The sequence below is a fragment of the Urocitellus parryii genome, unplaced genomic scaffold (assembly GCF_045843805.1).
Source record: "Urocitellus parryii isolate mUroPar1 unplaced genomic scaffold, mUroPar1.hap1 Scaffold_45, whole genome shotgun sequence".
NCBI lineage: Eukaryota > Metazoa > Chordata > Mammalia > Rodentia > Sciuridae > Urocitellus > Urocitellus parryii.
In genome coordinates, this window is record NW_027554016.1 from 1,580,380 (window position 1) to 1,594,619 (window position 14,240).

Below are 14,240 nucleotides of genomic sequence, written 5' to 3' on the forward strand. Positions count from 1 at the left end.
AGGGAGCTCATGGTTCAGTACATGGGAAGAAGGCTTGGGGAAAGAGAGGAGTCAACTTTGACTATCCCCAACACGACAACTCCCAGGTCTGTCTGTCACTGGAGACTGGGGGGAGCCTTTAACAGACGCCTGCCCAGCCGTGGTCTTGCACTCCGGGGCTGCGGAGCCGGGAAGTCACATCCTCAGGCTCTGAGGCACCTGCTGCTGCGGCGCTGCTCTTAGTGACGTCCGGCTGCACTGACCTTGTAAGATCGCCAACAGCACCATGTCTGGTGAGGTTGGCCAGGAACCTCCCCAGGAGACCAAGGTCATCGGTCCCCTCGAATGAAGATCATCTGCCCGGCTCCTTCTAGGCCCTTGGCTGCTCAGCCCTCCTGGGAGCACTCTGCTGTGAGAACAGCCAAGGAGAGAGGCCACGACCCCCAGTCCTCCCTTCCAGAAGATGCACCTAAAAGGCCACTCCCGGCTCATGAGGACAGCCTGGGCAGAGGCTGTTCTCCCTGCATGCCCAGATGTCCATTGGAAATGCGACCACAGTTGTGGGCACAGGGGTGCTGAGAAAGGCTGCTCACTGTCTCTCTTTGACACCTAGGATGTAGTTGCAAACTGCCTGGTGCTTGTGGGACAGGGCGGATGACAAGTCCCCTGCCATTGTGGAGCAGAGCTCCTAGAGCTGGCAGCTGGTCCCACCCAGACCTGGCAGCGAGAGCCATACTAGAACCCTGAGCCACTGTGTTGTCTGCCTCACTTGGTGGCTCAGGTGACTGGGAACAGCTCCAGCAAGTCCTCCGCATGGATCATGCACCCCATTCTGAGCTCCCCGTGTCCCAATGCTCCAAAACCCAAAACCTCCTCAGCACCATCACCACCCAACCATGGAAACCCCGCCCGGGACCTGCAAGCCTGTGGTGACACAGGTGATCTGAATGCCTACACAGACTTTGAGGCTATGTGTGTATGTGCACACAGGAAACACAGATGGATGTCACATTTGTACTTGAGACTCAAGTGTGAATTTGAGATATCTCATGATGTATATCCGCCCCAGCCTGCCTCCACAGAATACCACTGGCCTGAGGATGTGGACGAGGGCACTGCACTCAGCAGCCAGATGCAAGTGCTGCTCACTTAAGCTTCCCCAGACCCCTTCTCCCAGCCCAGGAGCCTGGCCACTGCCCCCTTCACATCCTTGTTCCTCAGGGTATAGATGAGGGGGTTGGCGCTGGGTGTGACCACCGTGTAGAAGAGTGTGAGGAACTTGCCCTGGTCCTGTGAGTAGCTGTTGGCCGGCTGCAGGTACATGTAGATGATGGTCCCGTAGAATAGAGAGACCACCAGCAGGTGGGAGGAGCAGGTGCTGAAGGCCTTCCTGCGCCCGGCGGTCGATCTGATCCTCAGCACTGCGGCTGCGATCGTGCCGTACGAGACGAGGATCAGGGACAGGGGCACCAGCAGAAGCCCCACCCCCAGGGCAAAGGCACAGGCTTCCACCAGCATGGTGTCTTCACAGGACATGGCGATGAGAGCCGGCATCTCACAGAGAAAGTGGTCCACCCTGCGGTGCCCACAGCGTGAGAGCCGCATGGTCTGAGGACACATGACGAAGGCATTCAGAAAGCCGCAGCCCCAGGCCACAGCGACCAGCTGCAGGCAGAGGCGGGGGTGCATGAGCACCATGTATTGCAGGGGCCGGCAGACGGCCACGTGGCGGTCGTAGGACATGAAAGCCAGGAGGACGCACTCGGTGGAGCCCAGCACCATGTAGACGTAGAGCTGGGCCACGCAGCCGTGGTAGCTGATGGTCTTGTCTGGGCCCCAGAGGTTCCACAGCAGCTGGGGCACAATGCTGGTGGTGAAGCAGAGGTCCAGGAAGGACAGGTTCCCAAGGAAGAAGTACATGGGCTTGTGGAGCCTGGCATCCGCGAGGGACAAGAGGACAATGGCAGCGTTGCCCACCAGTGCCAGGACATAGAAGACCAAGACAGAGGCAAACAGGACCCTCTCCAGTCGAGGCCGGTCAGAGAAGCCCACCAGTATGAACGCCTGGAGGGAGCTGTCCTTGCCGCTCCCCATGGCCACCCCACTGTGTGCAGAAACATCGAGGTCACTGGTAAGAGAACACAGCATGGCCCCCTGCCCGCTGCACCAGGCTGTGCACTCAAGAGAGTTCACCTCTGAGTGTACACCTACAGATGCCCATTATGTTCAGGGCAGTGTGCCTGACTCCCAGGCGGGGCATGGATCTGCCCTGGAGCCTGCCGCCTTGGGGAACAGTACAGGCATGTGATGACTAAGGCGGGTCAGAAGCTCAGCCAGAAGAGTTGTCGAGGGCTGGGTGTTGGCCAGTGGCTCCCAATGGGTGGGGAGAGCCCTGCAGCTGCTCCTATGTTAACGGAGGCCATGACCTGAGAACCAGGCTCTGGCTGTGTTCACAGAAGGAATGTGACCTGTGGCCCACTGAGCAGGATGCTCCCACAAGAGCCAGCAGGATGTGCCCAGGTACAGAGGTCAAACTCAGGGGCGACGCTCAGGGACTTCGCGAATGCAGACACGAGGCCACCTTGAATAGCAGGCCATTGTATCAAAACAGGACCCAATAATTCTTGAGGTGACAGGTGTGATTCCGCCTCTGCAATACATGACCTACAACCCAGCTTGGCATCCTGTGTGTTGGCTTTCCTCATGCAAGATGGAAAGAGGACAGGGCTTTTAGGTTCCCATCCATACCTCCCATGTCTACATGCCTGGTGACAGTGGGCTTATACCTTGGCCACCTACAGCCTCCAGGGCTACAGTTGTCTAAGATAAGGGCTGTGAAGGGGACCCTGCCTAATAGTGCCAATAGCTACTGAGGAAGGCCTCCCCTGAGACAGTAGTAGCAAGTGACACCAGGCAACACAGGACAGTGGACATGGGAGTACAGAAGCATTTTGAAGGACCCCTGTGTGCCTGTGGCTGCTGCCCTACCTGTCGGCCCTCATGGTGGAGTCTGCAAACTCTGCCTGGCTGAAGCTGTGGTGGGGATGCCTAAGTTTGAATCCAACAGTTTAGACACCAGATCCCCAGCTAAGCCACACAAAGGGGTAGGAAAGGGGCAGACAAGTGCTAAAGAACCGGGAGACTTTCACAGGCACACTTTGCAAGCGTCGAGTATGAAGAGCAGCTGAGCTTCGGTATCCACAGACCCATTGCTAAATTGCACCCCATGGAGAGACCCAAGGACTGGCGATGACAAACTACATAAATTATTTAGCAATGGCTGTCACTTAGACTGCCACTCCTGAGCCAAAATTGCAAGGTGACCTCAGGTCTTTTAAAAACATTTTTCCTCCATGCTTTATTACATCAGTGTGAGGTGGCCACCATGCATAGTCCTCTGACTCGCATCCTGCCCAGGTGTTTAGTTGACAGTCATGAAATTGCAAAGGAGCTATGAAAATGTCAAATTCCTTTAGTAGTTTCATTGGTATGAAATAATAAATGTGAACTCAATATGGAAACTTCGGCCTAATGTTCTGAAATTGGGTTGGTGAATGGGACTTGATTCTCTGACCTAAGGTTATGCTCCAACCACACCAACTCATGGAGGACAGACCAGGGCTTTCTAGGCTTTAATAGATAGAAATTAACAACAAAGAGTAGGGGAACTGTTTATATTTCAGATATACTGCACATTCTTATTTAGGAATTTTTAGACCCCTTTTCCCCCATGCAGGGACCAGCCACTGTGAGACAAAGGCATTGATCTGAAATGTGGGTCCAGGCCACACCACCTACTGAGCTAAAGTGAGACTCTCTCTGGCCATTCCTGTCTCTATGCACTCCCTCCTTCCAATAGCAGCCAAGCCCAGGGCTCAGGTCCCCTGTTCTGCACTCCCTCCTGTCCTGTGCCAGCCAAGCTCAGGGCTCAGGTCCACTTCTCTTCACTCCTCTCCTTCCTATAGCAGTCAAACCCAGGGCTCAGGTCCCCTGTTCTGCACTCCCTCCTGTCCTGTGCCAGCCAAGCCCAGGGCCCAGGTCCCCTGCTCTGCACTCCCTCCTGTCCTGTGCCAGCCAACCCCAGAGCTCAGGTCCCCTGCTCTGCATTCCCTCCTGTCCTGTGCCAGCCAAGCTCAGGGCTCAGGTCCACTTCTCTTCACTCCTCTCCTTCCTATAGCAGCCAAATCCAGGGCTCAGGTCCCCTGTTCTGCACTCCCTCCTGTCCTGTGCCAGCCAAGCCCAGGGCTCGGGTCCCCTGCTCTGCACTCCCTCCTGTCCTATGCCAGCCAAGCTTAGGGCTCAGGTCCCCTGCTCTGCACTCTAACCTGTCCTGTGCCAGCCAAGCTCAGGGCTCAGGTCCCCTCTCTGCACTCCCTCCTGTTCTATGCCAGCAAAGCTAAGGGCTCAGGTCCCCTCTCCTCACTCCCCCCTGTCCTATGGCAGCCAAGTCCAGTTCTCAGGTCCCCTGCTCTGCACTCCCTCCTGTCCTGTGATAGTCAAGCCCAGGGCTCAGGTCCCCTGCTCTGTACTCCCTCCTGTCCTATAGCAGCCAAGCCCAGGGCTCAGGTCCCCTGCTCTGCACTCCCTCCTGTCCTGTGCCAGACAAGCTCAGGGCTCAGGTCCCCTGCTCTGCACTCTAACCTGTCCTGTGACAGCCAAGCCCAGGGCTCAGGTGCCCTGCTCTGCACTACCTCCTGCCCTGTGCCAGCCAAGCTCAGGGCCCAAGTCCCCTGCTCTGTACTCCCTCCTGTCCTGTACCAGCCAAGCCCAGGGCCCAGGTCCCCTCTCTGCACTCTCTCAGGTCCTATGGCAGCCAAGCCCAGGGCTCAGGTCCCCTGCTCTGCACTTCCTCCTTTCCCATCCTTTTCGTGCTATAGGGCTGTGGCTGCTGTCATTTGTCACCTTTCCCTCACCAACCTGCACTTACATGTCTACAGAGAGCTCCCTTAGGCTCAGCCATCTCTAGAGGAAAGCCTGTGATTCTTTTCACAATCACAGAGAAGCTCTCTCTATGCTGATACAGAAGAACAGAGCTTTCTGTTCAACCTGGCTCCTCTCCCACACAAGAGTGTGGTTTTATGTGTGCCTCTAGTCTCCAGGGGCACCCTGGGTTGGCCCAGCAGGGACAAGGCAAACAAGTAGAACAGAATCATCTTTATATGCCTACGATTCATTGTAGAAATCAGTGTGTTCTATCTTTTTTGAATCAGATGCATTATCTTTCTCAAAAATGGAGTTCCAAATGAGAAGTCGGGGTTGGGAAGCTCCCTACTCTGATGCACACTAACCAATATAAGCCCTAATAGAAGCCATCACAAAGATGATTTCAGTAGAGAGTCAGACCTGAGCCTCATTTCCACACACACACACAAAAATTCAAAGTCCTCACCCTTCTTATTCCGGGAAAGTTGAGGACCTGAGGTTCTGAAGCCCTTCTTCCCTCAATTCCAGAGATCAGGGGAGACTTCTCCAGAATGAGCAGCCAATTCTGGGTCTTCCAAAGGCAACTTCAGTGACAACTCTGATAGAAAATCAAACAGAAAAATGACATCTGACCTGAAGACGAGTTGGTGGAGCTCTCAGCAGCAGAAGGAGGAGGAGAAATCACTTCCTGAGGCAGGAGTGGCCAGAGTCTCACCTTAGCTCAGCAGGTGGGGTGGCCTGGACCCACATTTCAGATCAAAATGCCTTTGTCTCACAGTGGCAGGTCCCTGCATGGAGGAAAAGGGGCCTCCATGAGGAAGTAGCCTGAGGTGGGGAAGCAGGCTGAGTCCCAGGCATAGCCAGGGACACCATGGCACTGGCTCACATAGGGGCAGGAAAGGTGGCTTTCATCTCCTGTAGCTTGGGAAATGAGGCACCTGGGGACCTGAGGAGGCTGGTGTCAGCTTGTTTACAGAGCCAAGCCCGTGGGACCCCAGGAACTATGGTGTTCTCAAGGACCCCCAGGGAGGAAGCACTAAGCTCCCAAATATAAAAAATTAGCATAAGCCTCACAAATGTAAAAGGAAGCATGCATAGAACCCGCAGGCTGAAAACCAAGACCCAGATGGAAAGAACCCCCCAAGATTTCAATCCGCAGAGGCCTCCAGCCTTGGTAGATTCAAGACAACCCAAGTGCCAGCTGTCCCCCACACAGGCTCAACACCATTCTTACCCCAAACCACACCCCTTCCAATTTGTAGCTACAGACAAGATTATTCTACATTTTTTTAAGGAAAGGAAAATAAACCAGAAAGGCCAATAGTGAGTAACTCTGAAAAGATAAGGAACACAGAGGAGGGAAGCAGCCTACCTGACTCCAAGAGTGTGTACAGAGTCACAGGACTGGAGCAGGGAGGGGAGCAACCCACAAAGACTGCCAGGGCCTGGAGCGAGCTCCCCACGTGGGCTGGAGCTCCCGAGAGGTTAGGAGCAATTCTGGGGAGAAGACACAGCCTGAGGACAAACACTGGCACTGAGGACACCCAGGGCCTCAACATAGGTCTCCTGTATGACCAAACATTCTGGACCATGAACTTGGATGCAAATGGACCACACAGCTCAAGGAATTGAATGTGTTGTGGGCTTCAATGTAAACTGTAAAGGTATGTAATTTTAAAAGAAGAAGGTGAGGAAACCTTCAGGACCCAGGAAGAGGCAAAAAAAAATTCTTAGACTTGACTCTCAGCAACCCACAAAAGGAAAGGTTATTGATTGGGCTTAACCCAAATCAAAACTCGCCTAGGAAAAGATATGACTAAGAGGCTTAAAAGGCAAGCTATAGAAAGGAAAAACATTTTCAAACTATAACAGAGGTCTGGTGTCTAGAATATATGAAGCTCTCTCAAAAGTATTCAGTTTAATCCAATTAGAAAATGGTCAAATGTCAGGAGGAGGTGTCTCACCACAGAAGATACGTCATGTGTTGGGGATACTAGTCATTAGGCAAATGCAAATTCAGATGCAAATGAAACATCGGCACAAACCTATCAGAAAGCTCCAAAGAAAAATACAGAAAATAACAAAGGCTCACAAAGAGGTAAACAAACTGGATGATGGATAGTCTTAAGGAAGGGAGAGAATGACGCCCTTAAACTTATACATGGATTTGGCTCTTGCTAGGCAAGATGGCACAGGCCTGCAATCCCTGCTACTTGGGAGGCTGAGGCAGGAGGATTGCAAGTATTAGTCCTGCCTCAGCAACTAGGTAGACCCTGTCTCAAAATAAAAACTAAAAAAGGCTGGACTGTAGCTCCATGGTGGAGTACTTTACCAGGATATGTGAGGCTCTGGGTTTCATTCCCAGCACACAAAAAAAAAAAAAAATAGAAAGAGAAAAGTATGTGAATGGGGCAGAGGCTATACTGGACTTGAATTATTGCTCTTAAAACCTGACTGAAATGTGCAAGCGATTCCAAAACAAAGTTAAATGGAAAGCCTACAGTAAGCTACTGCTGCCTCCATGTTTGGGCCCTGCCTTTCTCTCTGGCTGTTCTTCGAGTCTTGGCTTCAGCCCAGATGTCACCTGCTCCATGAGTCTTGCCCTGCACACCCTTACTGTGGTTCCCAGTGCCCCTCTGTGCTGTCATTATGGGTTCAGGGCTCCCACCAGAATGGGAAACTGCCTTCTACGCCTCCTGATTTCCCTCACCAGCTGTGAGTCCCTTCCAACCAGAATGCAAGCTCAGTGGAGCGAAGACTCCATCTGCAGACCCCAGCCCACAGCACACACACCAGCTTGCAACCTCCCACAGGGTGGGAGAAAGACCAGAGATGGATGGAAGACAGAGGAGAGACAGGGATGATAGACAATGGCAGGTGATACAGAGATCAGAGCTAGAGGATAGACACAGGGTGCATGGATGGGTGGATGGATGGATGGATCACTGATGACAGATGATTAGATGCTGCAGCCCGGCTGGCTGGGCAAAATAGCCGGGGGGTGATGAACAACTTGCGTACATTGATACAGCTGGAGTGGGAGCCGTTTATTGTAGGACAGGAGGGGTATTTATACATTCCACACAGCTTATCTTAATTAACATAAACTAGGTACAGCAGTCAACCTATAAGGAATCTCCACACTTACTGGCATTACTTCACAAACCACTCCCTCTGGCAAAATGCCGGGCGCCATCTTGACTTGTTTACAGACCCTAACAGATAGACATGTCACAGATGACCCATACAAGATGATGGATCTGGATAGATGGATGACAGATGATGTAGACACAGGAGCTGGAGGATGGATGGAGGGATAGATAGGCAGACAACACATGATGGACAGGGGAGGGGGACACATGATAGATGACGGAGATGGATAGAGAGAAGACAGATGACATACATATCAGATAGGTGACAGATGACACAAGATGGACAGAGATGGAGAGACAGCTGGCTGAGTGGAAGAATGATTAGCACTCCTCATGGGGACAGAGGCTTGGGTGGAATTCTGTAAAGCACATGGACCGGCTGCTCCTCACTCACACTTATGTGGATTGTATGTAGCCTAACTTTCCATGTGGGGATCTGGAGGGGTTGGCCAGACCCTGTGTGGGGACACCTGTAAGGTTGGCTGGTCTATGTGTGGGGACACTGGGAGGGACTCACTGTTGCCTGTGTGGTGACACCTGCAGGGATCTCTGCCATCTCTACATAGCTTCACCTGACCCAGCCCCATGCTGAATAGTGGGGTAGAAAGGCGTCTCATGAGTCAAACCCATGTCACCTTTCAGGAAATGGGGCAAGTCGGGAGATCCAGGAATGTGCCTCCATGTGCACTGAGGCCCAGTGGTGACACTGTGACAGTGCTCTCCGTGCTGGGCTTGCACTGGTTCACCAGGAGCCCCCATAGCAAGTACAGCCCTCACAGTCAACAAAGCCTTCACAGACCAAGCCAGGCAGTGTCTGCTCTCCCAGGGACGCTGAAGGGTGACAGCCACAATGGGAGCCCAGGAGTGAGTGTGGTGGCCAGTGTGAGGGAAGCACAGCTCCAGCTAAGGCCCTGCGGAGCCTGCTTCACCAGAGGCCCAGCTGCCCAGAGACTGTGGCTGGCCTACAGGCCAGGGCTGCCCCAGAGGACACGGCTGCCCTGAAAGTGTGGCTTCACAAGAGGCTGTGGCTGCTCCAGAGTCCATGGCTGTCCCAGAGGCTGAGGCTGCCCCAGAGTCCATGGCTGCCCTGGAGTCTGTGGCTTTAACAAAGGCCGTGGCTTCACCAGAGTCCAGAGATGCCCTGGAGGCTGTGGCTTCCCCAGAGGCTGAGGCTGCTCCAGAGGCTGAGTCTGCTCCAGAGGCCGTGGCTGCCCCAGAGGCCATGGCTTCACCAGAGGCAATGGCTGCCCATGGTGACGGGCAGAGATGCTGGGTTCTCACTGGAGCCACGAGCTGCTTCGCCAGTCATGAATAATGACACCTGTCCTCAGTCACCTTACCCTGGACATGCCCAGCTCATCTCATGCAGAAGCCATGCCAGGCCCAGGAAGTACTTGGGTGGGAGCCTCTGGGGACTTGGAGTGGCTCCCTGTGCTAGACACAGCTCCCTCTGCTGCTCTGGTAGGGAGCCACACAGGGACACGAGGTGGCCTCAGACTGCTGAGCCCCTGGGGTGAGAGCTTTGCTGTGTGAAGAGACTTCCTTCACTTTCAGCCATGCACCCCGGGGGAGGACTATTCTCAGAATAATGAGTGAGACATGACTCCCCCTGGAGGCACCTTCCTGCAAACTTGGACCTTGAACTAATTATCTGCTTGCCCGTGGCTCAGACCCCAGAGGAGCCACACACTAACCCTCAGGAGGCTCAGTGGAACAAAAAATTCTCTCTCTTGTTTAAATTCTAGAGTCACCACCGCAGGATCCCAGATCCTCTGAAGAGTCACACATCTCCTGAGCAAGGGCTCTGTGTCTAGGGCGGGCTGTCACTCTGCTCAACTCCTGCTTCTCCCCCTCCAGGTAGGGCGGTCAGGGCCAGGCTGGGCATGAGAGCAGGCCCCCTCCTTTCTCCTGGTGGCTCCACACCACTGCAGGACTCTCACCCAGGACAGGCGGGCGAGGCGAGCAAGGGGACGGAAAAGCCTTCCTAGGCTCTATCTTCCCTCTCAGCACAGCAGCTTGCAGACCCAAGAAAAAAACAGGAGTGAAGGAGGCGAGCATCTATGGAAGCTGCTGACAGAGGAAAAGGCAGTAGCCTAGACTCCTGAGAGCAGACAGAAGCACAAAGAGCCCATGTGGACCCCATGCAAGCCCAGAGCACTGGACCAGTGTCACACAGCAGGAGGCAGGCAGGATGCTCAATCTGATTCCAACCAAGTGTGAAACGTCGGGTGGCAAAGAAGCCACATGAAACGTGGAAGAAATGCCATCTGCAAGTGAGCTGTGGAGGAGCCAGCAACGCCCTACAGGAGGCCACCTGGGCAAGAGCTGAGGGACTCCCGCTGCCACTGTGGAGGAGAGAAGGTGCTCTAGTGAGAAGGGCTCCAACGTGCAGAAAGGCAGGAGAAATTTCCAGACAGGGGACAGACATGCTACCCACCTGGCCTGCTGCCTACACGTGGCCTAGGTGTGTCAGTCATCACAGAGCAACACAGCAACATGCGACATTTTATAGTGATGATGAACATTAGGACAGCTTCTGGGGAGCTTACCCAGCATCTACTCCAGCAGTGTTGGGAGGCAGAACGGCTCTGTGATGGAAGGACACACTGAGCATGGGCGCCACAAACAGCAGGGCTGGGCGGTCTGACCAGGAGAGGGGCTGTGTTGGGCATGATGGGAGCAGCCTCCCCTGGTACACAAGGGGGGGAGGAGGACCCTGGCTGGACCTATGCCCCTGTGTGTGCTCAGAGCCAACAGCAAGGGGAGGTTGGTGGGACAGGAAACAGAGAGAGGCCACATCAGAGGTGGACTGGGTGCCACGAGTAGGTGCGCACAGGGTCCCGGTGCCCTTTAAAGGGATGCAGGGCAGACTGAGCACAGCCTGGCGTGAGGAAGGGATCCGTGCTGCTCCACAGCAGGATCTCCTGGAAGGGATAAAAGGCCAGCACCACGGCAGCAGGGATCCAGAGAGCATTGGCCCTTCCCGTTTTTCAAGAACCTTCCTTCTGCTAGTCCTCAAAGCTGGTGGCCCAACTTGACCCAGTGGTTGCCCACAGTGTCATGGAACAAGGATAATTCCTTAAAAAAATCACATTTGACTTTCTCTGCCTGGCTTACACCACTTAAAATGGTGGTCCCAGGCTTGTCCATTGCCCCAGGAGAAACGATCGTCCTCTTGCCACTGTGCACAGCCCTCAGCCTCCCACCCTCCTGCTGATGGACACAGTGGCCGTCAAGCTTGGGTGCAGCTTCAGAAGCTCCCCTGGCTGATGTCCTCCTGGGCTGTGGTCCCCTAACTGGCTGCTAGTCACCCAGCCACTGTGTCTTAACTTTGTGAGGAAACTCCATGCCGCTCTCCATAACGCCTGTGCTAATTTCCCTGCCCACCACTGAGCAGAGGGTACCTGTCCTCCACACTCTGGCCACCTTAAGGGTTGCTTTTGTAATAGGCACTCGGACAGAGAGGGCAGAGAAATGTGCTGATCCTCACATACAGATCGTAAAAGAGCTGACCTTGGAGGAGAGGGCAGGATGGTGGCTGCAGTGCTGCCGGCCATGGGGGGACACTGGAAGACTGTGGACAGGAGTCATGGATGACAGCCGTGGCAGAGGGAAGGCTGAGAGATCTGCACTGGGCTGTTTAGTCATGACAGAGGAGTGGACGCTAAGCACCCTCTGCACCAGGAGGAGGCCAGCAGGTGGAACCCGCATCTCCATCAGCCAGACTTCCCCACTCCACCCGCTCCCTGCTCCTCAGAACCCCACGCGGCACCTGAGCAGTACCAATGAATGTGTCCATCAACCAGAAACTAACAGAAATATAGGATACTTACTTATCCAAATTTGACCATGCTAAAGTTTGGTTTAGCTTGGTTTGGATACTGTAAGGGAGAATTCCTGTCAGGAGCGGAGGTGTACCAGCCCAGCTGAACTGTCAGGGCTTCCGTGCGACAGGGGAGCATGAGAACTGGGACCAGGCACTGACCTTGCCCTGCCCACACTGGGTGCTCTGTGCTGCTGTGGTTTCCCTGGCTTGCTGTGCGGTCATTACATATTAAAGGAAAGTCATGTGGAGAGTAAAGAAGTCACTTCAGCAGGCCTCCTCCTGCCAGGCCACCCGCAGCAGAGTGAGTCTGCACGCCCTGAGGGAGGCATGCCATCTGCTTTCCAGGGCAGGAAAGCAGAGCCCCAGGCTGGCGCTCCCTGTCCCACACCCTAGGGTCCCTGTGTCAGGCTGGCCCCACTGGATCCAGATGTGGACTCTGCGCATCAGCACTGTGCTCCTCAGCCATGCAGAGGTCCCACCATGCACAGCACCACCCCAGCCAGCCCAAAACCTGCTGCCCCTGTAGTGGGCAGATTAGAACTCACACCCACCTGCTGCAACCAGCACTCTCTGGATGCCTGCACATAGCTGATGGACTGCTGTCCACTGTGTCTCCAGCCTGTGTCACTGGGAAGTGAGCACACAGCCCCAAGATTCTGTTTCCTCTTCTTCTAACACGACATGTGACCTTGGCCCTTCGAGCTGGTGATGCGCTTCCTAACTTTCTTGATGCACAGTGCCCACTCCTAGCGGCTTCACCTGGGTGAGGACACGCTGATCTAGAATCTGCACTTCTGAACAGAGGGCAGAGGACTGGGATCAGGGCACACGTGCAAAATGGTACAGAGGTGTGTGAGCAGATCCACAGCCAGTTCTGAGAGGGAAAGGACAGTCCCGAGGGAAGAGCTCACCAGAGGGACTGGGGCAGCTCTGAGCACATGCCAGGCAGTGTCCCCCTGGGGAGAGAAGGCAGAGGAAAGTCTGGAGAGAAGACAGGAGCACGAGGTCTCGCCCCCACCCCGAGAGAGTCCCCGAGCCAGGCAGGAGGAGGGCATGGAGAAAACCTGAGGAGAGGACCCCAGACCCTGCACAGAGGGCAGTGCCAAGCAGCCCCAGGAGGTGACAGCCCACAGAGGATGAGCACAGGATGTCACCAGAGGCACATGGGTCATATACGGAGATCCAAGCCAAGGCAGGAAATGAGAGCAGACAGAGGGAAGTGATTGGTCCATGCAGGGTACCCTGGAAACCTCTCCTCATGAGTGCAGCACAGCAGTTGGAGGAGCAGGAGGCTCAGAGTGCAGAGAGAAGGAAGGGACGTCAAGGACACTGGTCCTGCAGGGGTAGGAGGCTCAGAGTGCAGAGAGAAAGAAGAGGCGTCAAGGACACTGGTCCTACAAGGGCCCCCAGGTCACAAGGCCCCCAGGAACAGACAACAGCGAAGTAGAAATAGAGTTCGCTGTAACTAGGGATTCCCCACACACCACCAGCCACACCTCCGGGCACAGTAACTTCTGGACGTGGATGATTACTTCTGACCATTGCCCTGCAGCCAGTGAGGAAAGGACACAGTCTTCTCAGAGGCTCTGAAGAGATGACATTCTTCTCCTCCCACAACGTAGCTGTACCTAGACATGAATACCAGGTGAAGACAGCACAGACAGCAAATCAGGCCCTGCAGCACCACTGACGCAGCACCTCAGCCACTGCTAGAAGCCAAGCGCAACAGGCCCACAGCATGGACACCGAGGTCAGGCAGGCAGGCCACCAGGACACAGCATGCTCCAGTGCACGAAGGCCAGCCAAGTTGGTGCTTGAAGAGAAGAGGAAGCAGAAAAAATTATGTGAGGTTTTCTAATTTGATGAATTTGACAAAATTCAACTTTCTTTTAATGAAAAAATCACAAAAGTAGGAATAGAAACTATGTCAACTTAATAACACACACACATAAAACCCACGGCAAACCTGAAATGATAGAATAAACAGTGCCCTGAAACTTAATGACCAGCCAGCTGGGCAGAAACTTGTCTCAAAACCCAGCAAAGGCGTCAAATACACATTCTCCAAAGAAAAGGTGCAATGGCCATATGTGAGGGACCAGAGGCACACGTCACCACCAGGAAAGGACAGGGGACCCAGGTAAGGTTCAGCTCCACACGTGTCAGGCAGCCAATCCATCCTGGGTCCAGCTTGTGGAGGATGTGCATACCCAGTACCCAGGTAAGGTTCAGCTCCACACCTTTCAGGCAGCCAATCCATCCTGGGTCCAGCTTGTGGAGGATGTGCATACCCAGTACCCACGTCCACTGCAGTGGAAAGGCAACTACACGGGAGCTTGCCAGACAGCCTCTTCCCCAGA

General features: G+C 54.3%; 1 pseudogene; it reads right to left on the bottom strand.

Moving 5' to 3' along the window:
- Positions 1-1,128: 1,128 nt before the first annotated feature.
- On the bottom strand, positions 1,129-2,073 carry LOC144252523 (putative olfactory receptor 2W6 pseudogene; annotated as a pseudogene).
- Between the last annotated feature and the right edge of the window lie 12,167 nt (positions 2,074-14,240).